This window comes from Scylla paramamosain, chromosome 18 (genome assembly GCF_035594125.1).
Source record: "Scylla paramamosain isolate STU-SP2022 chromosome 18, ASM3559412v1, whole genome shotgun sequence".
NCBI classification, from domain to species: Eukaryota; Metazoa; Arthropoda; class Malacostraca; order Decapoda; family Portunidae; genus Scylla; species Scylla paramamosain.
Window position 1 is genome coordinate 15,222,150 of NC_087168.1, and position 22,500 is coordinate 15,244,649.

General features: G+C 42.0%; 1 protein-coding gene across 5 annotated transcripts in view; it reads left to right on the forward strand.

The window, feature by feature from the left end:
• The window catches only part of LOC135109165 (probable G-protein coupled receptor AH9.1), a 195,828-nt gene that overhangs the window by 38,661 nt on the left and 134,667 nt on the right, over positions 1-22,500 (forward strand). For all 5 annotated transcript variants that reach the window (XM_064020299.1, XM_064020301.1, XM_064020300.1 and 2 more), the window contains one exon: positions 1,414-2,134. The gene's annotated coding sequence lies outside the window, so the exon portion shown is untranslated. The remainder of the gene's footprint in view (positions 1-1,413; positions 2,135-22,500) is intronic.

Consider the following 22,500-nt stretch of genomic DNA (forward strand, 5'->3'; position numbering starts at 1 on the left):
GGTGATGCTTGGGGCGTGGTGATGAAAATGATGATGTTGAAAGCAGGGCAATGGTAGATATAGTGATGGTGGCATAGTGTTTACATGGTGACGGTGAGACAGTAGAGGTGTTAGTGATGGTGTTGGAGGTTAGGGTAATGGTGTAGTGGTGATGATATGGTGTTTACATAGAAAAGTGATGAGGGTACAGAGTGTGGTGAGGCTGAGTCAATGATGTGAAGTGGTGGTGATGGAGTAATGGTGGTGATGATGGAGTAAAGCTCGGAATGGTAGGACTTGAAGATGGGGTCGTGGTGGTGGTGGTGGTGGTGGTGGTCGTGGTGGTGGTGATGGTGGTGGTGGTGGGGAAATGTGAGGTAAGGTTTCTTAATGGGTAAGACCTTCAGGTTATCATTAACACCTGTCTCACCTGTGTCAGTCAGGCGTCTCTCTCTCTCTCTCTCTCTCTCTCTCTCTCTCTCTCTCTCTCTCTCTCTCTCTCTCTCTCTCTCTCTCTCTCTCTCTCTCTCTCTCTCTCTCTCTCTCTCTCTCTAGCTTCCATTCTCTCATTTCCTCCCTTCTATTCTTTTATCTCCCTTTATTATCTTTTTTCCCTCCTTCTTCCCTTTATCGATTCTCCTTGTCCACCCTTCCCTCCCTATTCTCATCTTCTTATCTTCCTTTTTTTCTCTTCGTCCTCATTATTTCCTAATTCCATACACACTTTTCCATTTACTCTCCACTACCTTCCTTCTTTATCTATTCTTGCATCCGTGTTTGCTCTCCTCCCTCTCTCATTCCCTCCTCTTCCTCCTCTTCCTCCTTCTCTCCCTCCTCTTCCTCTCCTCTCTTATCACCCTTCACTCATTTCTATCATCACCTGCTGTGGTTTCTATCATCCACCTCCTCCACCCCATTTTCTTCCCTCTCCTCTACTGAAGTACCTCCTTCCCCTCCTCCTCCTCCTCCTCCTTCTGCCAGTCTGTTAGAGGAGGCCAGAACTCTAAAAGTCTCTTATAGTTCAATTTATTCGGATTGTCTTTAATTTCTTCTTCCATGCAGTCTTGTAGTAGTAGTAGTAGTAGTAGTAGTAGTAGTAGTAGTAGTAGTAGTAGTGGTAGTGGTAGTAGTAGTAGTAGTAGTAGTAGTAGTAGTAGTAGTAGTCGACAGTAATAATAATAATGATAATAATAATAATAATAATTAATAATAATAATAATAATAATAATAATAATAATAATAATAATAATGAAAGGTCTTATTCTTATCAGAGGTATACATGTCTGTCTTTGTGTACACACAGACCGACAGACATATCCTCCTGTGATCCTCGTTTGCGTTATTCCAGCTGCGTATTGGAGTCTTTTACCATGTCGATGCCACGGGACATCAAGGGTTCGGCGCAGTAATGGTCTCTTGTTTTCTTTCCCGCAGAGTGCTTGGGTGACTTACTGCAGCCCGGCACAACCCAGCCCAGCCCAGCAAAACACAACTCATCCCAGCAAATCTCAACTAATCCCATCCTATTTTAACTCAGCCCATCTTAACCAACTCCAGTTTATCCCGTATTTACCCAGCCCATCCCATTCTTACCAAGCCCACTTACTAACCGCAGTCTAGGCCATCTTAGACCACCACATCTAAACCAAACCCTGCCCAGCTCAACCCAGCTTTATCTAGTCTAACCTTACTTAACTAACCAGCCTTCGCCAACCACAACTCAGCTTCATATCACGGAGGAGAAATTAAGACATAAACACGCACAACTTTCATTCCCCAAAAGAGTTCGTGAGTGACCTTGAGACGGAGAAAAGCAAACAAAGTGAGATAAATAAAGAGTGGCCCTTTTTTGTGGAAACTGGTCGCTGGCTGATGTTGCCCTTGATAAACTGAGGAGGTGAGATTTAAAGGGACACTTTCCTCCAAGACCTTGTGGATCTAACGGTACCAATTACCAGAGGAGACAGGATGGAGCCACGTGGACGCCCAGTGAGTAGTGTGTGTGACAGAAATGAAGCCCATGTGGTTTGTCTAAGGGCGTAAGCAGGAGGCGGGCAAGCAGGCGGGATAGCATCAAGCCAGCCAGCCAGCCAGCCACCAAGCCACTCAGTAAGCCAGTGAGCCGAAACGCAAGCTACACTTAACCACAGACACGGTAAGTTAATGCCTATTTTTTTTTAGTCGTGTATCTTTTAGTAAAGCTGCTTATCTCTCTCTCTCTCTCTCTCTCTCTCTCTTGTCACTGCTTTGTTTCCTGCTGTCGTGTTCTGATGGATACAGTTGAGCAGGAACTGTGGATGTGAATGGGTAGCAGTGAATGTGCCGCCTATCAAGCTGGTCACTGTGCTGGCTTCCCTTACCGTGCATTTATAAGCCTTGGTATTGAACTCTGACAGAAGCCCTTTCCTTTTTCTCTGGACGCCTTTTCTCGCCTTTGTCTGAAGTGGATGTTTTTTCATGGCTCTTTTTTACCACGCGTGTTCAAAAGAGTGAGTTGAGGGGACGGATTGGTTTATAGACTAGCCAGGGATATAAAAAAAAGTGTGTAATTAGATCAATAAGTGATTACGGAATACGGAATGCATGCAAGACAAACCAGAGGGATGATAGTTAATTTTTTTTTGTAAGATCTTTCACTTCAAAATAAATAGATGAGAGGCAGGCAGAAAGACATACATACATACATACATACATACAGGCAGACAGACAGGTAGTTTGGTAGATAATTAAATAAATGGATAAATAGATAAAATGCGTTCTCAATTTATCATCTTCAACATCACTACGTGGGAAAATAAATCAACAGTAAATCTAGAAAGAAACAAGTAGATTATGAAAGCTTGCGATAAAGAGGATAAAAGAAGAATAAATAAACTAATGAATAATGTTAATAATGACTATGAAATCCCCAAAATAAAAGAACTGAAAAATAAGTAAATAAATAAATAACGATAATAATAATAATAATAATAATAATAATAATAATAATAGTAATAATAATAATAATAATAATAATAATAATAATGAAAAATGAAAACCTAAGAATAAGAAATAATGAAGAATGATAAATAAAATCACAAATGAATAGTAATACTGATGATGATGATGATGATGATGATAATAATAATAATGATGATAATAATAATAAGAATGATGATGATAAAACACCTCAAACTATGAAAAATAACAGAATAAATAAACAACAACAACAACAACAACAACAACAACAACAACAACAACAACAACAACAACAACAACAACAACAACAACAACACCCCGTAACCAGCACTAGTATTTCCTTTGGCTCTCCTTTCGCTCCTTATCGCCAAGTGGACTGACCAGCGCGCACACACACACACACACACACATGACGGCGGCAGCGTGGCACGGACGCCTTAATTGCACCTACACGATATTGCGCCGTCCAGACAAAATAACATCCGGCGAGGAATGCAATTTTAGCGACGAAGACAATGGTTAAACACGGCGCCATGTTCATATGAGAGAGAGAGAGAGAGAGAGAGAGAGAGAGAGAGAGAGAGAGAGAGAGAGAGAGAGAGAGAGAGAGAGAGAGAGAGAGAATGCGTGCGAATGTGCGTGTGTATATCCACTCTCGCCTCGTTCATCCGTATATATCTATCATAATCTCAAGAGAGCAATGTCCCCCTCTGGCGCTTGAAGAGACGCGACAATCCCTATCATATATGCTTGGAGCGGGTCACGTCATCTAAGGCTTTCTGAGACTCCTAGTTAATACTCCAGGACGTGTGGGAGGTGGTGATTGCCCGGAGATGAAGCTTCGTCTATCTGGTTCAGTGGCCCCGTATTTTTTAAACGATTTGCTCTCTCGCCAGGACCGGATTCAGAGGTCTTAGACATGTTCACTCGTGTTCTCATGCGTGTTTGCTCTACTGATAATGTTGAAATTTGTTAGATTGTCACTAGAACTATGGATACAACTCGAAAGCTATTTTAATGGTCCAAGAAATATAATTAAACGCTTTGCTCTCTCATCACGACTGGTTTTAAAGGTCTTAGAGGTGTTTAGCTGTGTTCTCATGCGTGTTTGCTCTACTGGTGATGCAGAGACCTTTGTTATTACTGTAATTCGAATCATGGAAACACCCTTGAAAACTGCAGTAACGTTGATTGAAACCTATTTAAAAAGTTGGACTATTATTAAAGGCCACAAAGGTGATTAGTCGTGTTCTCATGAGTGCCTGCTCTAATGATGATTCAGGGAGCTTGTTAGACTATTAGTAGAATCATCACTCTTGAAAAAAAAAAAATGAAGTCGACAAGAGTTGAAGGTAAAGTTAAATGCTTTACTCTCTCATCAGGATTATTTTCAGACTTTATAAGAGATGATAAGTTGTGTTCTCGTGAGTGGCTGCTCTGTTGTTGACGCAGAAACTTTGCCAGACTGTCACTGGAATCATGACAGTATTCTTGGAAACTCCACTTAAGTAAAGATAGTGGAGTTAAACGCTTCAGGAGTATTTTTAAAAACCTAAAAAAATGATAGGTCGTGTTCTCATGTGTGTTTAGTCTATTGCTGGTACAGGATCCTTGTTAAACTATCACCGGAATCATGAAAATATCCCTGAAAACCCCAATAACTTTTAGGAGAGCCTGTTAAAAGTAGTCAAGGTGAGACCCCGAGACGTTTCGGAACACTGGTGCCTGTCGGTCTTCTCTACTTCAAAAAACCTTCTTCAGGCAGCTCCTTCACTGGTCAGGCAATTTTCCCCATAATCACCCGAGACTTCTTAAACACATACCACTTTAGTCTATCATAGTCTCTTAACCCATTGCCTACTGGAGTCATCTTCCAGACTTCGTAAAACCATGTCTTTGATGAAATTAGAGTAAATAAAGTAAATAAATAATGGCAGTGAATGAGTAATTGCTTTATATCCTTCATTTCGAAAATATCGTATGCTTTATAAAATTCTTTGATAGTATTTAAAAGTAAAATGATTAATGACGCTGATGCCGTAGTTCTGAAAGGGTTGAATAGTTCTCTCTCTCTCTCTCTCTCTCTCTCTCTCTCTCTCTCTCTCTCTCTCTCTCTCTCACTAATGCAGATGTTAACTGTTACCTTCACTTTTTCATCTCTTTCATATGTAAACTTTAGAACTCTGCCTGTTCCCGTTTTCCTTTTGCTATGACTTGAATTACTATAAAAGAGGAGTGTCGGACATCGTAAGCTGGCCTTCATTTTATACTTTTCTCTGTGTAACATTTTTCGCTTTTCTCTTTCGGAAGCTGCAACATAGCGGCTCTTTTTCTCCTCCTTTTTTGCTTCCTTGGCTGACATGCACCCATAAAAAGGAGCAATATTTTACAGAACTCCGAATGTCGACAAAAGACGAGCATACCGGTAAAACAGTTAACCTGGCGTGATCGTAAAGTGCCATGCCCTTTTGCTCTCTCGCTCCTAACCTGGCGTCACCAGCATCGTCAGGGGAAATCAGTGGGTGCGCGTCTTGGTGCCTCACACTGTAAATAATGGAGCCATTAGGCGTCAGCGTCAGGTACAGACGCTTGTTGCTTCGAAGGGAACACCGGCACATCATTATAGTGTTTGTTTATTGAGCAGCGGGGCGCGGAGGTGAGGGCAAGGGGTGAAGGCGATAAATGCAAGAAGAGAAAGCAAAGCAAACAAGAAACTTAGGTACGTACTCCGTGTTTGGCTCAGGGGAGGTTTTGCGAGGAGGTGGTGGCCTTGGCGTGTGTGTGTGTGTGTGTGTGTGTGTGTGTGTGTGTTAGCCCTCTCACACATAACCTTACGAAACACGCAATTCGCCACACACACACACACACACACACACACAAAGTTGATTTCGACATTAGATAACCTACTTCACTCCCTTCCTCCTTTCATGACAGTTTCCCTCTCATCCTCCTTTCCCTCCCCTTACAAGGCCTCCACAGCATGGCCACGACTCCCTTGGGGAACCTGTGGCTAGGGAAAAACGTGACCACCTCTCACGTGTCGCTGCTGATAGTAATTGATCCTTCCTGCTGGTCGTGGCGAGGTGGCGAGGTGACCCTTGTAAAAACAGACCAACCATTAGAGCAAAACGACCTTCTTCCCGGCGCCTTGCACTATTGAAGGTCGCGGCGTCCTTTGTGGTGTTGTGGTGTTGTGGTATTGTGGTGGTGCTCATTAAGGGAAGCGCAGATGTATATATTGGAAACAGGTATGGTCTGTTGGAAAGTGACCTCTATCTTTCCCTTTGCCAGCCAGGGTCACTGTAAATTCAGGGTGATGTAGTGGTGGTGCTGTGGTCGTGTTGTGGTGGTGGTCTGCGTGGATGTGCGTGTGTTTATAAGGGCAGTTTAGATGTGTACATTAGAAAGTTAGCCTCATTAATGCAAGAGTTAATCAGTACCTTCACTTTTTCTTCTTTTACACATTTAAACTCTGGAACTCTGGCTGTTTCTGTTTTCCCCCCTTCCTGTGACTTCTCGTAGAATAAATTGGCCTTCGTAATGAGGGCGTGGCGGTCTTCATGGATGCGCCTGCTATGAAAGAGAAGCTAAGACAGATGTGTACTGAGCTAACCACATTGGAAGGTTACGAGTAGCCTTCACCTTTTCTCTACCCAGGGAAGGTCACTGTGTATGATGAGTGTGCGGTTGTCTTCTGCTGGAATGCGCTTGTTATGAAAAGGAAGGTGATATACGTAGATGTGTACTGAATCAAGTCACAATGGAAAGTTACGAGTAACCTTCACCTTCCCTCTAGCCAGCCAAGGTCATTGTGTGGTGAGGGTGTGGTGGTCTTGTGGTAAGATGCGTGTGTTATGAACGGGAAGGGTAAACAAATGTGTACTCAGCCAGACACATTAGAAAATTAACCTGCCCCTCCCTTCTAGCCTGCCAAGATCATTGAGTAAGGTCAGGGTGTTGTTGTGGAGGTGAAGTGGTAAGATGCGTGTGAGTTTGTGAGTTATGAAGGGAAGCTTAGATGTGTATTTAACAAACCACATTAGAAAATCAACCTCCACCTTCCCTGTAGCCAGCCAAGATGCCTGTGTGTGGCGAGGTCTGGTGGTCTTGTGCTGGAACGCGCCTGTTATGAAGGGAAGTATAAACAGAAGTGTACTCACCCACCCACATTAGAGAATCAGCCTCTTCCTCTCCTGTAGCCAGCCAAGGTCATCGTGTATGGTGAGGATGCGCCTTTTATGAAAGGGAACATAAACAGACGTGTACTCAGCTCGCCACGTCACATTCGACACTGACCCTCACCTCCGTTTCGGTTACTCAAGGGTCCTTCTGTGGTCGTGTGTGGCTGGGTGAGTCTTCTTTCCACATAAGCACTCCGCGGTCATCCATAGCTTCCGGGGTGTTACGTAAGGGAATGTGTAATGCATGGGGAAGTGTTTTAAAGATGTCACTGCGTCGTAATACATGGAGAGTGTTTCAAAGCTATCACAGAGTCTTAATGCACATGGAAATGTTTCAGATACCACCAAGTTGTAATGCACGGGGAAGTGTAGTACATACCAACAAGTTGTTAAATAATGGCCAGGCTGATATCTTTCGTATTTGAAGTGCTTTGCCAACTCGTCATTTCCGTTGATAAGTAAATTAGTGACTGATTAAGTAAAGGCTTCCATAAACATGATGAAACTCGTCGTGGTAGAAACGCTCAAGCAATACACCAAAGGCTTCCTAGAACACAGAAATCTAAGGGAAGGTGCAAGACGCTTCACAAGACTTTCTTCTTTCTCTCACCTCTATTCTGTCCACCTCCCTAATGCATGAGTTAACCAGTATTCTCAATCATTCATCCCTTTCTCTTGTAAACTCTGGAACTCCCTGCCTGTTTCTGTATTTCCTCCTTTCTATGACTTGAACTCTTTCTGAGGGAGGTTTCAAGACACCCGCCGTCATCTGATTTTTCTATTCGGCAGTCTTTTGGGAACTAGCATTTGAGTGGGCCTTTTTTTTTTTTTCCATAATTTTGTTGCCCTTGGACAGTGATCTCCTTGTAAAAAAAAAAAAAGAAAAACATCCTTACAGTGTAAAACATGCATAGCTGTACCCATCTGTCTTGCCTGTCCATAAATTTAATCTTCCAGCCAGACAAACTTTAAATAAGTCCATAAATAAACATATACCGAAGCACCTGGAAACCACAAATTAATCTTCTAGTCAGACAAACTTTAAATAAGTCCATAAATAAACATATACCAAAGCACCTGGAAGTCACAAGTTACAGGAAAGAAGGTCGTTTAGTATCTTAAAATCCCCATAATAAACAGAAAGACTTAAGAATACACAAGATGCAAAAAGACAGGAAGGACAGTTGTGGCAGTCCCTGTATACAACATATCTGCCTACCAACATCTACCTACCTGTCCGTAAGAATACACAAGATGCGAAAAGAGGAAGGACAGTTGTGGCAGTCCCTGTATACAACATATCTGCCTACCAACATCTATCTACCTGTCCGTATCCATCAATTTATCTAATCCTCCAAAGCTCCCTATTGACTCACCACTGAGAGCGGGATTATTGAATGTATTAATTTCCAAACCATTCCTCGCTGGAGACTGAACTGAAGGGACGCCAAACGAGGCACCACCACCACCATCACCACCACCACCACTACCACCACCACCACCACCACTTGCACTCCCACTCCCACTTGCCTCGCCTACAGGGACTTTCCGATAATCTATACTTAGGTTATTAGAGTGACTTGGTGGGCTTATCAGTGAGGGTGTCTCGTGTTTGGTCTGGCATTAACAGTGAGGCAGGGCACGCCAGCATACGGCGGCGCGTCATGGTCAATATGTGGTTGTGATTGGCACGCACTGGCTGAGCTTTACCTCGAGTCCACTTCACTTGGTCGTGTTTGCTTCCTCACGTGCAGCAAACACTATAAAAAAATTACGCCCTGTCTAGATCTGCTTCTCGAGGACACTTGTTTGTTTATCTGTTTATTTATTTATTTGTAGGTTTATTTTTTATCTATCTGTTTATCATTATTTGTCCATCTCCATCAATCTATATCTGTTTATTCATGTTTATCTGTATCTGTTTATATGTCTGTCTTTATCTATCTATCTGTCTATTTATTCATTTATTTATTTATGTAATTTATTCATGCGTGGAGACGAGTAAAGACCATAATTATATATGCACACGAAAACAAAAATGTTCATAAAGGTTCTTCCTCTCATTAAAAACTTGACAGAAAAGTTCCTTAACGCTGCCTGAGACCCCTGCCAGGTGGAGACTGTCTGGTCTTGCCTCTTTGCCGGTGACAGGTGGGTAGAGGTAGCTAATTACTTTTATTTTCATACAGGGACTTCCCCATGTAGATTTAGTGGCTTCTTGCAGCTTCCCTTATGTTCTAGTATTCCTTCCTCGCTGAGCAGGCAATAAGAACAAGCAGTACAAGGAATAGTGATAGATAATTCTCTCTTTATGCTTTCTTCCTCCTCCTCCTCTTCCACATACTACTTTTTTTTTCAGCTTCCCCTATGTTATTTTCACAGTATGTTCCAATGTTACCTCTTTGTTTACCAGAGCACAGAAACAGGACTAAATCGAGAAATAGTGACTTTGCAACCTGGTAGTAATAATATGTTATAATATGCTTGCTTCCTCCTCCTCCTCTCCTCCAGACTAGACTTTTTGTAGCTTCCCTTCTGTTCTCATGTTCACTCTGTTCTGATGTTTACTCCTCGTACAGCAGAGCGTAGGAACAGGAACAGTGAGGAAAAGTAACCTTGCAACCGGGTGGTAATAATATGCTCTTTGCACTTCCTTCTCCCATCTTCCTCCTCTTCCTCCTCTCCTCCAAACAATATAGTCTGGCTCCCCTGTTCCCAGCCAGTTCTCATGCTATTAGTACGTGCAACCATAACACGGGGTAAGCATATTGGAAGTGGAGTCCCACCCTCCCATCCCATTACTCCTCCCTCTTATCATGCTTGTACACATCGGCTAGAATAAAAGTATGCAGACATTTTTGACTCGGAGCATTATAACACGAGGGGGACGAGGCTTGATCAATGCACACATAGACGGGGGAGGATTGTAAGCAGTAGGGGGAGCTGTTGATGCCACGCTGTGTTATGTATTCTGTGTGTTTTGCGCTGCGGGCGAGCCATGACCGGGAGTCGTAGATTCTATGCTATCATGTTGTGTGGATTAGGGATGAGTGTATTGGTTTACCAGTTTAGTATAATTGTAGTTTTCATGGCGTGTTATGCTGTGCGTGCGTCAGGATCACGGGTAGGGTGTATTGGTTTAAGTCAAGTTTCGTATAGTTGTGGCTTTCGTGCTGTACCATCCTGATTTCGTGCTGTACCATCCTGTATGCTTTGTGGTTCACGATCAGGAATGGGGTAAAGGTTCATGAAGTTTAGTTTAGTTGTACATTCCATTCTGTGTTGTGTTGTGGGCTTCGTTCTTCTGGCTTTTGCAGGTTTAATGTAGTTGCATTCTCTTTCTTCCCCCTGTAATGTTGGTAGGTAATTCTTGTTGCACCTCTTTTCTTCTTCTTTTGGAGGCTTAGAGGACAATAATGGCCGGGAAGGGTCAGTATTGTTGTACTTTCTTTCTTTCCCTACAACACAGGTAATTCTTATTGCTACGTTTTTTCCTTCTCCTTTTCTTGTACAGGCTTAAATGGCCGCTCTTTTAATTAATAGCCTTTTTTTTTATGCAAGAGGGGTTCTGGCCAAGGGAAACAAAAAGACGGTGAAAAGTAAAAAAAAAAAAAAAAAAGGGAAAAATGTCCACTGAAGATGCAGGTCCCAAAAGAAAATAACTCCGAGGAACAGTCCAGAATTTCGAGAAGTGGTGTGTGTGTGTGTGTGTGTGTGTGTGTGTGTGTGTGTGTGTGTGTGTGTGTGTTTATAGTTGCGTTTGAGTTGATTACTATTTCATCTTATTTGAATTATAATTTCGTAAACCATTAAGTTACTTCTCTTATTTTCTGTTGCTGACTATTACAGTGCGAATTACTTTTGTGTTTGTATTTCTCCTCCTTTATTTATTCTTTCTATCTGTTTTCTTTCCTCTTTCGTTTCTTTATTCTATCTTTCTCTCTTCTTCCTTAATTTCTTACTTCTACTTCTTTTCTCTTCTTTCATTTTTTCTTTCTACCCTTCTTCCTTCTTCGTTTCTTCACTCTACCTTTCTTCCTTCTACATTGTCCTACATTTCTTCCTTCTACCCCTCTTTCTTCTTAATTTCTTCATTGTACCTCTCTTCTTTCCTCCTTCATTTGTTCATTCTACCTTTCTTTCTTCCTCCTACATTTCTTCTTTAGTATTTTATATCTTCTTAGTTATAAGTGGCCCTAATGTGTATAGGCTGGGAGGAGGTGGCTGGCTTGTAGCAGTGTTAGTAGTGTGTGTGTGTGTGTGTGTGTGTGTGTGTGTGTGTGTGTGTGTGTGTGTATGTGTGTGTGTGTGTGTGTGTGTGTGTGTGTGTGTGTGTGTGTGTGTGTGTGTGTGTGTGTGTGTGTGTGTGTGTGTTTAGGGAGAGAGGGTACCTGGCTGTGTGTTTGTTGTGTGGATTGTAACCCTATCAGGTCACACAGGCACATACATGCACACACATATCAACCCTGCAGGGACACCCACCACCACCATCACCACCTCCACCATCATCACCACCAACAGTAACACAGCCATTGCCTCACTCAATCTCTCAGGTCATCCCCCGGGTCATCTCTCTTAACTGTTTATTGCATTCCTCCTTACAGCCAGTCAGTCAGATGGTAATATATTAATCTCTCTCTCTCTCTCTCTCTCTCTCTCTGAAAGATTGTCACTTGGTTTTCTTAATATTTACTACAACAACTACTACAACTGCTACTACTACTATTACTACTACTACTACTACTACTACTACTACTACTACTACTACTACTACTACTACTACTACTACTGCTACTACCACCACCACCACCACCACCACCACCACTACCACCACCACCACCATCACCACTAAAATGACTCTCACCATTATCGCTCTAGTTAATCATCTACTCTATCACTCCACCACCACCACCACCACCACCACTACACGCCCTGCTCTGCTTCCTCTCACCACTGAAGCATTTGGGTCACTGCAATACGTTTTACATTTCCACACGCTTCGGATTTACTACCCTTTATTTATCACTTCACCCTCTACACTGCAACGGTAACATTCATCGTACGCCCATAACTTTGCACGCAGGTGAAGGCAATGAATTAAAGGTGTAGCATTTTTCACTTGCACTGACAAGGATGAATGATGCACTCTCCCTCTCATTACTACGTCGGATACTTGGTACTGGGATCTCATTACCAGTGTAGGGTTACGAACATAAGCACTCGTAATGCGCACCTCATGGCCTTGTTATCTTGTCTGTCTCTCTCGGTTCCTCTCATTCGCTATAGCTCTTTACGTTTGATCCATTGGTTGTTGTGTTTACGTAGGTGGTGGTGTAGAGAGAGAGAGAGAGAGAGAGAGAGAGAGAGAGAGAGAGAGAGAGAGAGAGAGAGAGAGAGAGAGAGAGAGAGAGGGGGGGGGGTGGAGAAAGGAACAAGCACTTAATAGTATCTCGTATAAATAAACTTGTATTCTCAAGAACCTTATTCTCTTATCGGGAATATCTTCAAAGGCTCCATAAATGACTAGTCGGCTTCCCTTAATTGTTTTTTTCCATTGGTGATGCAGAAACCTTGCTAAACAATAAGGCTTTTTAAATAGCTGCATAAAAAAAGTGTTGTTTTATGCCTGATGTAAATTTGTTTAAATAAAAAAAAAAAAATCACTAGAATCATGAAAATAGCCCTGAAAATCCAAATAACTTCCACTTAAGTCTGGTCTTACGAAAAAAAAAAAACACCCTTGAAAATCCAGGTCACTTCCATTATAGTCAGTTCTCATGAAAAAAAATCTTGAAAACTCAAATAACTTCTAAAAACACCCTTAAAAACCCAAATAACTTCTAAAAAACATCCTTAAAAACCCAAACAACTTAAAAACCCTTAAAAACCCAAATAACTTCTAAAAAAAACATCATTAAAAAACTCAAATAACTTCTCCTAAGGTCTGTTCTCACGAAAAAAAAAAAAAAAAATCTTGAAAACCCAAATAACTTCACTAGGCTCTGTTCCCACCAAAAAAAAAAAAAAAAACCCTTTAAAATCCAAATAACTCCGAAAAACACCCTTAAAAACCCAAAATAACCTACACTATAACGTATTCTCACTAAAAACACCCTTGCAAATCCAAATAACTTCCTCTAGAGTCCGTTTAAAGTACTGGAGAGAAGACGCTGAAGTGTTTAAGAGTATGGACTAAGTTTTGTGTGGTATGAAACGCGGTACAAACAGCGCTACACTTTTGAAGTCTCCTCTAGATTTCCCACGAGTTTGGCCGTAGCCTGTAGAGGGGAGATAAACTTTCGAGGATGAGAGTGTACATAGAGTGATGGGGAGAAGGGAATGTGTGGGCGTCCCTATCCAGCCTATCCAGCCATTCCTCTCTATTTTTCTCTCTCCTCTTTCTCCTCTCTAATCAGCCCTCTTGTTTTGTACTTCTCTTTCCAACCTTCTCTTCTTTGAATCCTCTATTATGTCCTTTTGTCTTTAGTCTTCTTTCATCTCCTCCTCCTCTTCCTTCTCCTCCTCCTCCTCCTCCTCCTTTTGTTGTTGTTGTTGTTGTTGTTGTTTTTGTTGTTGTTCGTCTTCTTCTTCTTCTTCTTCTTCTTCTTCTTCGTCTTCGTCTTCGTCTTCGTCTTCGTCTTCGTCTTCGTCTTCTTCTTCTTCTTCTTCTTCTTCTTCTTCTTCTTCTTCTAATCCTCCTCCTGGCCCCATCAACAGCATCTACACACTCTTCTTTCAGTCCTCTCAGCCTCCTTCCTTCCCACGCGTGAACAGTTTGCTCGGGTATTGGCTCCACAAAATAAAGGACGTCCTTCCCTCTCCTGGAAAACTCCATAACGCTCTACAAATACTGGATTTTCCTCCCTTTGCCCCCTCCGCTTGACCTTGGCGTGTAGGATCTCTCTCTCTCTCTCTCTCTCTCTCTCTCTCTCTCTCTCTCTCTCTCTCTCTCTCTCTCTCTCTCTCTCTCAAGCCACGGTATTGTTATTGGCTGGGTTTGTTTTTTCTTAACTTCTGTAGAATTGCAATTGTACGTTTCCTTTTTTTCTTTTTCATTTTTCTTTTTAAGTTGGTGAGTCCATTGAATGTTTTGAATGGACGTCAAAAAAAAAAAGGTCTGTGCCCCAAATCTTCTACTAATCATTTAGTTTTTACTCAGGTTGGAAACGGGTTTGTTCTGGTCTTAATTAGTACAGGTAGTGACGGTCAAAGGTCGAGCCATTTTCTGTACTCTTTTCCCGCAGTGTTCTGTACTAGTCAGTAGATCACAGGACTCAAAAAGTGAGGGAAAGGGCGAAATACAGTGGAAGGGAGTGAAGGTTTCTCGACTTCTGACCAAAACTGTACTTATCATTGTTAGGTAGAGGTAATAGTTGTGCTGCCCATGGAAAAGAAGTGAATCATGGAAAGCACGTGTAGTATCGGTCATCAGGCAAGTAGATTTCTGTATTCACTTCCACTGTGCTTTATATTTAATTTCAACCTGAAGATTAAATGCTCTGTCGACAATCTATAAACTAACAGGCTTTGTAAAACTGTGAACAAATCAGAGGACTTAATATTAAGGGGAAGGGCAAAATACATACAGTAGAAGGGAGTGCGGAAGATCACTCAACTTCTGACCACGACTGTACATACTATCGTTAGGTAAATGAAGTAATATCGCTGCTTGTGAAAAAAATAAATAAATAAAAATAAATAAAAAAAATAACGAATGGAAAGCACGTGCAGTTGGCGTCATCAGTCAGGTAACTTTCTGCACTCATATCCACTGTGCTTTGTGGTGTTCCTTAATCCATAGTCCTCAGATGTGTCAAGAACCAATCATTTGTCAAGTTTTGTAAGACTGGCAACGAAGTAGAGACCTCAATCCATTCTCTGCGATTTGGTATATCTTTCCTCAGTCACCAACCACTCAGGGACATTTCTTCCCATTCTACAGCCACCTCCAAACATTTTACTGCCTAGAAACTGCAAAATCTATTCTTTTCATCCCTTTCTTTCTTGCAGGTACTTATAAGGATTTCATACATTGCTTTTAGTGCTGCGAATTGTTGCATATCGCAGTGAAAGGATTAAGACAGAGCGAAGGTGCATAACAGTAGAAGTGCAAGATGATACTCGCATGATGACGACTCCAGGCACTTTTAAAATCCACTCTCACCCTTTTACTGCGACATACAATTCACAACACACACACAAAAAAAAAAAAAAAAAAAAAAAAAAACACAAACACCTGCATGAAAAAAAAAACTAAAAAGAATAGATTTTCAAGTTTCTAGCCAGTAAAACACTTAGGGGAGATTGTGAGAATGAGAGCAAAAAACCTGCAAAATGGCTAGACGTGATTGCGGGAAATAACGACAGCAATAAGTAATGCAATTAGTACAGTATTTACAAGAAACATCCCTGGTACAATACTCGTAAAGCAGCGCAGAGGGGTTGCCTGTAAACACACTGGTAACGTTGTAAACAGTCTGCAGGTGTTGAGTATTACGGTCGTGCCTTCTGTTTACATCACGAGCACTCTTGTTTTAACTGCTTCCTGAAACTGCCTCGGGGGGAGAAATACCGAGCCCTCAACTTTCACTCCCTGTTAGTTGTATTTTGTAGAGAGAGAGATGGAGAGGGAGAGGGAGAGAATTTATCGAGATATTCCTAGTCTTTCTTCCCTGTAAATTACATTTTTATATCACAGAGGAACAGGAAAAGAGAAAGAAAGGGAAGACAATATGTTATCGAGACACTTCAGAAGATAAACCTGCTTTTCTCTCGCTTTTCTTGTTTCTATTTTCGTTTCGTTGGTATTAAGAGTAGGTTTGTTTCTTCCTCTTATTTTTATCTATTCTGTTTTATTTCTTTTTATCCTTGCACAGTCCCTCTGATAAAGAGAAAGAGATGCATCACGTATATTATCGTTTTTAGGATCTTGATGATGATAATAATGGTGATAGCAACAACAACAACAACAACAACAACAACAACAACAACAACAACAACAACAACAACAACAACAACAACAACAACAATAATAATAATAACAGCATTAAACCATAATAATAATAATAATAACAACAACAACAACGAACCAACTAACTGACCAACAACAACCACCACCACCATCACCACCACCAACAACAACAACACCAAGAACAAGAACAACAACAACAACAACAACAACGACACCTGTAAGCTGGCTGGGATGAGAGATAATCCCAGGTAACAACCACAAGTAATGATGCGCAGTAATTAAGCTGATCCTGTGAACCTTTCTCTCTCTCTCTCTCTCTCTCTCTCTCTCTCTCTCTCTCTCTCTCTCTCTCTCTCTCTCTCTCTCTCTCCTCTCTCTCTCTTCTCTCTCTCTCTCTCTCCCCCCCTTGCTCCTTCCCCTCATCTGGCAACCGGAGAGAGAGAGAGAGAGAGAGAGAGAGAGAGAGAGAGAGAGAGAGAGAGAGAGAGAGAGAGAGAGAGAGAGAGAGAGAGAGAGAGAGAGAGAAAAGGCTAAAATGAATGTGTGCAATAAGATTTTTCATTTTACAGCGGTTACGAACGAGATAAGAGAGAGAGAGAGAGAGAGAGAGAGAGAGAGAGAGAGAGAGAGAGAGAGAGAGAGAGAGAGAGAGAGAGAGAGAGAGATATGCGTATCCAAAGATATATTACTAACTTATTTTACTTCATTGTAATTAAAGCATGCCAACATCACGTCTACTGAACAACTAAGAACGTGACTAGTATATACACTGGCAATCTGATTCATCGGAAATAGATAAATAGATAAATAAATAAATAAATAAATAAATAAATAAATAAAGTAAAGAAATGTATATAGGAAAATAAGAAAAGAACACATTTTCGTTTTTTTTTTTTCTTTTTTTAACGTTTCACTTAGCTAAGGTGAATTTTTTTTTTTTCACTATTCCAAACTGAAGCAACGCAAAATTTTACGTGAGTATGGCAAAGATCTTCAGAAAAACAACACACACATGTATTTTCCGTAGTTCCTTTTTTTTTTTTTTTTATCTAAAACATTCGAAATACTTCCGGGTAACTTTTTTTTTATTCCAATCTAAAGTTAAGACAAATTTTGGGGCTGGCAAGAAGCATAAGAAAAATAACACATACACTTTCTTTTTTTTCTTTCTTGTTTAATTCAACCATCTCACATACTTAAGAACAACTATATTTCCTGTCCCAAGCTAAAGTCAAGATAAATTTCATGTAACTCTGCAAAGAACTTCAGAAAAGAAAGAAGAAAAAAAAAAAACGCACGCATTTTCTTTCCTTTTTATTTAACTATTTTACATACTTAACCCTTTCACTGCGACATGCAACAATTCACAGCACTAAAAGCAATGCATGGAGTTTTTATAAGCATCTACAAGGAAGAAAGGATAAAACAGAATACATTTTACAATTTCTAACCAGTACGATGTTTGTAGGTGGCTATACGACAAGAAAAGATGTCTCAGAGTGGTTAGTAATAAAGAAAAACATGTATCAATAGCAGTCAGAGGGTTAAGGGCAATTGATTTATCTATACCAAGCTAAAATCGGGCCAAAATTTCACGTAAGTCTGGCAATGAACATCAGCTCGTGTATCATTCCCATGCCCGGACACTTGTATCTGACGTGTATATATATTTGTAAGGACAGGTCAGCCTCGCTCGCTCGCTCGCTGTATCTTTTCAATGGCGAGGTGAGTGCAGTGTCTGAGTTCAAGTTCAGGGAGAGTGATGCAAACTGGAGGAAGAGGAATAGTAAGAGGAAAAGGAGTAGAAAAAAAAAAGGATTATGGACGAGGGAAAGGAGGGAAAATAATAGTGTAGTAAGAAAGGCGGAGAAGGAGGATGAAGAGTATGAAAAAAGGGAACATGGACGAGGGAAAGGAGAAAAGAGGTAATAATGGAGTATAGGAAGAAGGAGGAGGAGATGAAGAAGAAAAGTGGAAGAGGAAGGTGTTATAATTGTTACTACCAAAGTACTACTTGTCATTCACTGCTTCATGTATTGGTTTATGTATTAGTTCATACTAGTTGATTTCGGAAGCTTCTCTCTGTATGGAGCCAGTTCAGCTCCAGCCGGCAAGCGGGTAGCCGCTCCTTAATACATTGTTACCCCTGGAGTCCATCTCTTACTACGTCTCAATCCTGCAGTTATTACATTGGCGACGAGGATGGGATCTATTGGCAAAGTAGAAGAATTTAACCAGGATGCCGAGGTGTGGACTCAATATGTGGAGCGGCTGGAGCATTTTTTTGAAGCCAACGACATTATTGAAGAGAAAAAAAAGAAATCTACTTTATTGGCTGTTTGTGGAGCAAGAACCTACGAAGTGATAAGGTCACTCTGCCTACCAGAGAAGCCAGCCGACAAGTCGTACAGTGACCTCAAAGTGCTGTTGGAGAATCACATGTGCCCGAAACCGTCAGTAATCATGAAGCGCTTCAAATTCAACTCACGATTCAAGCAACCAACTGAATCTGTGTCTTCTTACATTACTGACCTTCGGAAATTAGCGGAGCACTGTGCGTACGGAAACCAACTACCTGACATGTTACGAGATCGTCTGGTGTGTGGAATTGACGACCGAAAAATACAAGCAAGGTTGTTGGCAGATGGGAATTTGGACTTCAAGAAGGCAGAGGCAACTGCTCTGGCTATGGAGGCTGCGGCAAAAGACACTGAAGACCTACAACAGGCTGGGGAGTACCGCAGCAGTCAAGTGAACAAGATTCAGGAGAGGCGCGGGGAAGGAAGAAAAATTCAAGAGACACCGTGGGTGCGAACGAATCCTCGACCACAGTGCTACAGGTGTGGGGGTCCGCATGTGGCTCCTAGCTGTCATTTTGCACGTGCTACCTGTTTTAAATGTAAGAAAGTGGGACACTTGGCAAGGATGTGTCGAAATAAAGCAGACATGGAAAGGAAAATGCACAAGATTGAGGGTGAAGAGGAGGACGGTGAGACAACTGGGGAAGAATACACCTTGTATACAGTGCGGGGGGCTCGTGAACCACCTGTGATTGTTCACCCAGAAGTTAACAAGGTGGCTATTCCCATGGAAGTGGATACTGGTGCTGCGGTGTCCATTATAAGTCAGAAAGTGTATGAAGAAAGCTGGAAGGATACGTGCAAGCCGGTGCTCGAGTATTCCGACGTAGTGTTACGCACCTACAGTGGAGACTTATTGAAAGTGATGGGGGAAGTGAATGTGGAGGTTAATTATAACAACCAGTCGAAAGTTCTGCCGTTGGTGGTAGTGGATGGAGACGGCCCGAGTTTGATGGGGAGAAACTGGTTGAAACAAATTAAGCTAGACTGGGCTGCAGTTTATAGTTGTCGGTCAGAGTGTGATAAGGTCATTCGCAGTTTTAGTAATGTTTTCAAAGAGGAGTTGGGTCTCATCAGAAACACAAAGGCGACCCTACATGTGGATAAGGAGGCACAACCCAAGTTTTTCAAAGCTCGCCCGTTGCCCTACGCCTTGAAAGACAAAGTGGAGCACGAGTTGGAACGGCTAGTTAACGATGGAGTAATTGAACCTGTGCAGTTCTCAGAGTGGGCGGCGCCAATAGTCCCGATAGTTAAGGGAGACAAATCCATACGTATTTGTGGGGACTACAAGATGACTGTGAACCGCGTGTCTAGAGTGGACAGTTACCCGATACCGAAGGTTGAGGATTTATTAGCAAATTTGTCAGGAGGGAAGACTTTTTCAAAATTAGACCTGTCACATGCTTATTCACAACTACCACTGGAAGAGGAATCAAAAAAATATGTAACGATAAATACACATAAGGGGTTATTCGTATATAATCGCTTACCATACGGAGTCTCCTCGGCGCCAGGAATATTCCAGAGAGTTATGGAGAACTTACTGCAAGGTATCCCTCACGTGGTGGTGTACTTGGATGATGTATTAGTGACAGGGAAGACGGAAAGGGAACATCTGAGTAACCTGACAGAAGTTTTGAGGCGTATGGATGACGCGGGGGTGAAACTGAAGTTAAAGAAGTGTGTGTTTCAGGCACCAGAAGTAACATATTTAGGACATAAAATTAATGCGGAAGGGCTGCACCCGTCCGAGGACAAGGTTCAAGCTGTTATAAAGGCACCCACACCAAGCAACATCACTGAACTAAAGGCGTATTTGGGGCTTGTTAATTATTATGGCAGGTACATTCCTAATCTCTCCACAGTATTTGCTCCCTTGTACAGATTACTGCAACGGGACGTGGAATGGCAATGGGGACCAGAACAGCAGCGTGCCCTTGCCACATCGAAACAACTGTTGGCGAGCTCCAAGGTGTTGGTGCATTATGACAGCAGCAAGCCCCTCCTGCTCACCTGTGACGCGTCACCATACGGATTGGGAGCAGTCCTTGCACACCGTTTGGAGTCTGGAGAGGAGAAACCGATTGCTTTCGCATCCCGATCCCTGAGCATAGCTGAACGCAAGTATGCTCAGGTAGAGAAAGAAGGTTTGGCAATAATATTTGGTGTTAAGAAATTTCATAATTACTTGTATGGCCGCCATTTTGAGATCATTTCAGACCATCAGCCACTTAAAAGTCTGTTTAATGAAACTCGCCCAGTGCCTGTGATGGCATCAAGTCGTATCCAACGCTGGGCGCTAACACTATCGGCGTATGAATACACTATCACCCACAAACCAGGGAAAAATATAGTACATGCTGATGGGTTGAGTCGCCTTCCTCTCCCTGAATTCCCCAAGGTGACTCCAGTCCCCGGTGATGTGGTATGCGTGTTGGAGAGACTAGACCAGACACCCGTCACGTCGAGAGAGTTAAGGCAATGGACGGATAAGGACTCAACACTCTCGAAGGTAAGAGATCACATTCTGTACGGTTGGCCTGGACATATAGCAGAGGAAACACTTCAGCCTTTTTTAGAAGGAGGCACGAATTAAGTGTCCAAGATGGAATAATTTTGTGGGGATCAAGAGTGGTGGTGCCTCAGATAGCTAGAAAAAATGTGTTGGCTGAGCTACATGCAACGCATCCAGGAGTCTCGCGCATGAAAGGTATTGCGCGTAGTCATGTGTGGTGGCCCAATATAGATAAAGATGTTGAGTCAACAGTACAACTATGTTCACAGTGCCAACAAGTGAGAAATCTTCCCCCAGACGCTCCTTTGCAGCCATGGGAGTGGCCACTAAAACCCTGGTCCAGGTTACATTTGGATTACGCTGGGCCGTTTATGGGTAAGATGTTCCTCGTCATCATAGATGCCCATTCCAAATGGATGGATGTTCACGCTACACAGTCAGCCACTTCATCTATAACTATTGAAAAGTTGCAAGTTACATTCGGGTCACAAGGACTACCTGACACGGTGGTAACAGATAATGGTACCAATTTTTGTAGCGAAGAGTTTGAAGCTTTCTTAAAACAAAATGGTATCATTCACATAAAGACATCTCCCTACCATCCAGCATCCAATGGGTTGGCGGAAAAGGCAGTTCAAATTTTTAAAAATTCTCTTAAAAGATTAACAGGAGGCTCATTGGAATCCAGAATTAGCAAGTTTCTGTTACGGTATCGAGTAACACCTCAGACTACCACAGGAGTTTCCCTGCTGAGCTTTTAGTGGGAAGAAAATTAAAAACTTGTTTAGACTTACTGCATCCAGATGTCCAGGATAGAGTTATGAAGAAGCAAGAAATGCAAAAGTACTACCATGATCAGAAAGCGCGGCATAGGGAATTTAAAGTGGGAGAATTAGTTTATGTAGTAAACTTTTCTCCAGGGAAAAAATGGCTATCAGGCGTAATTGTCCAAAAATCCGGTCCTGTTTCTTTCAAGGTGCAGTTGCTAGATGGGAGGACTGTACGACGTCATCTCGACTATGTGAGGAGAAGAGTAAGCATAGAGGGCGAGACGGTTAACGCAGATGATGCCATACCACCTCCCATGGACCTCACAAATGGAGCAGGAATTCAGAAACATGGTTCGGCACCGGCAGGCAGCGTGTCGCCCCTAAAGGCAGGAGTTTCGAAGCAGTCCGGAGCACACAACAGCAACGCGCCGGATCAAATTCAAGAACGAGAGTTAACCTCAAGTCAAGAGTTCGAACCTGGATTGCCGCCACAACAGCAGCCGTTGGAGAGGGAAACACTGCGCCGTTCTGAGAGACTGCGCCAGAAGCCAGATCGTTTGCAGATAGCTTGGAAATAAAATGTTAGGTCTCTTGCTTCACTTGTGTTAACTATTTTAATTGTTGGAGTTTTGTATTACTTTTGCTAGTTTTAGTTACTATGTTTATTTTGTTTTTTGTCTCGTGTTTGCGGGTTTTAGCGTTTCTTATAACTTGTATCGAATATTTTTTTTTTCTAGTCTTTCTAATTGATAAGTTTTAGTAT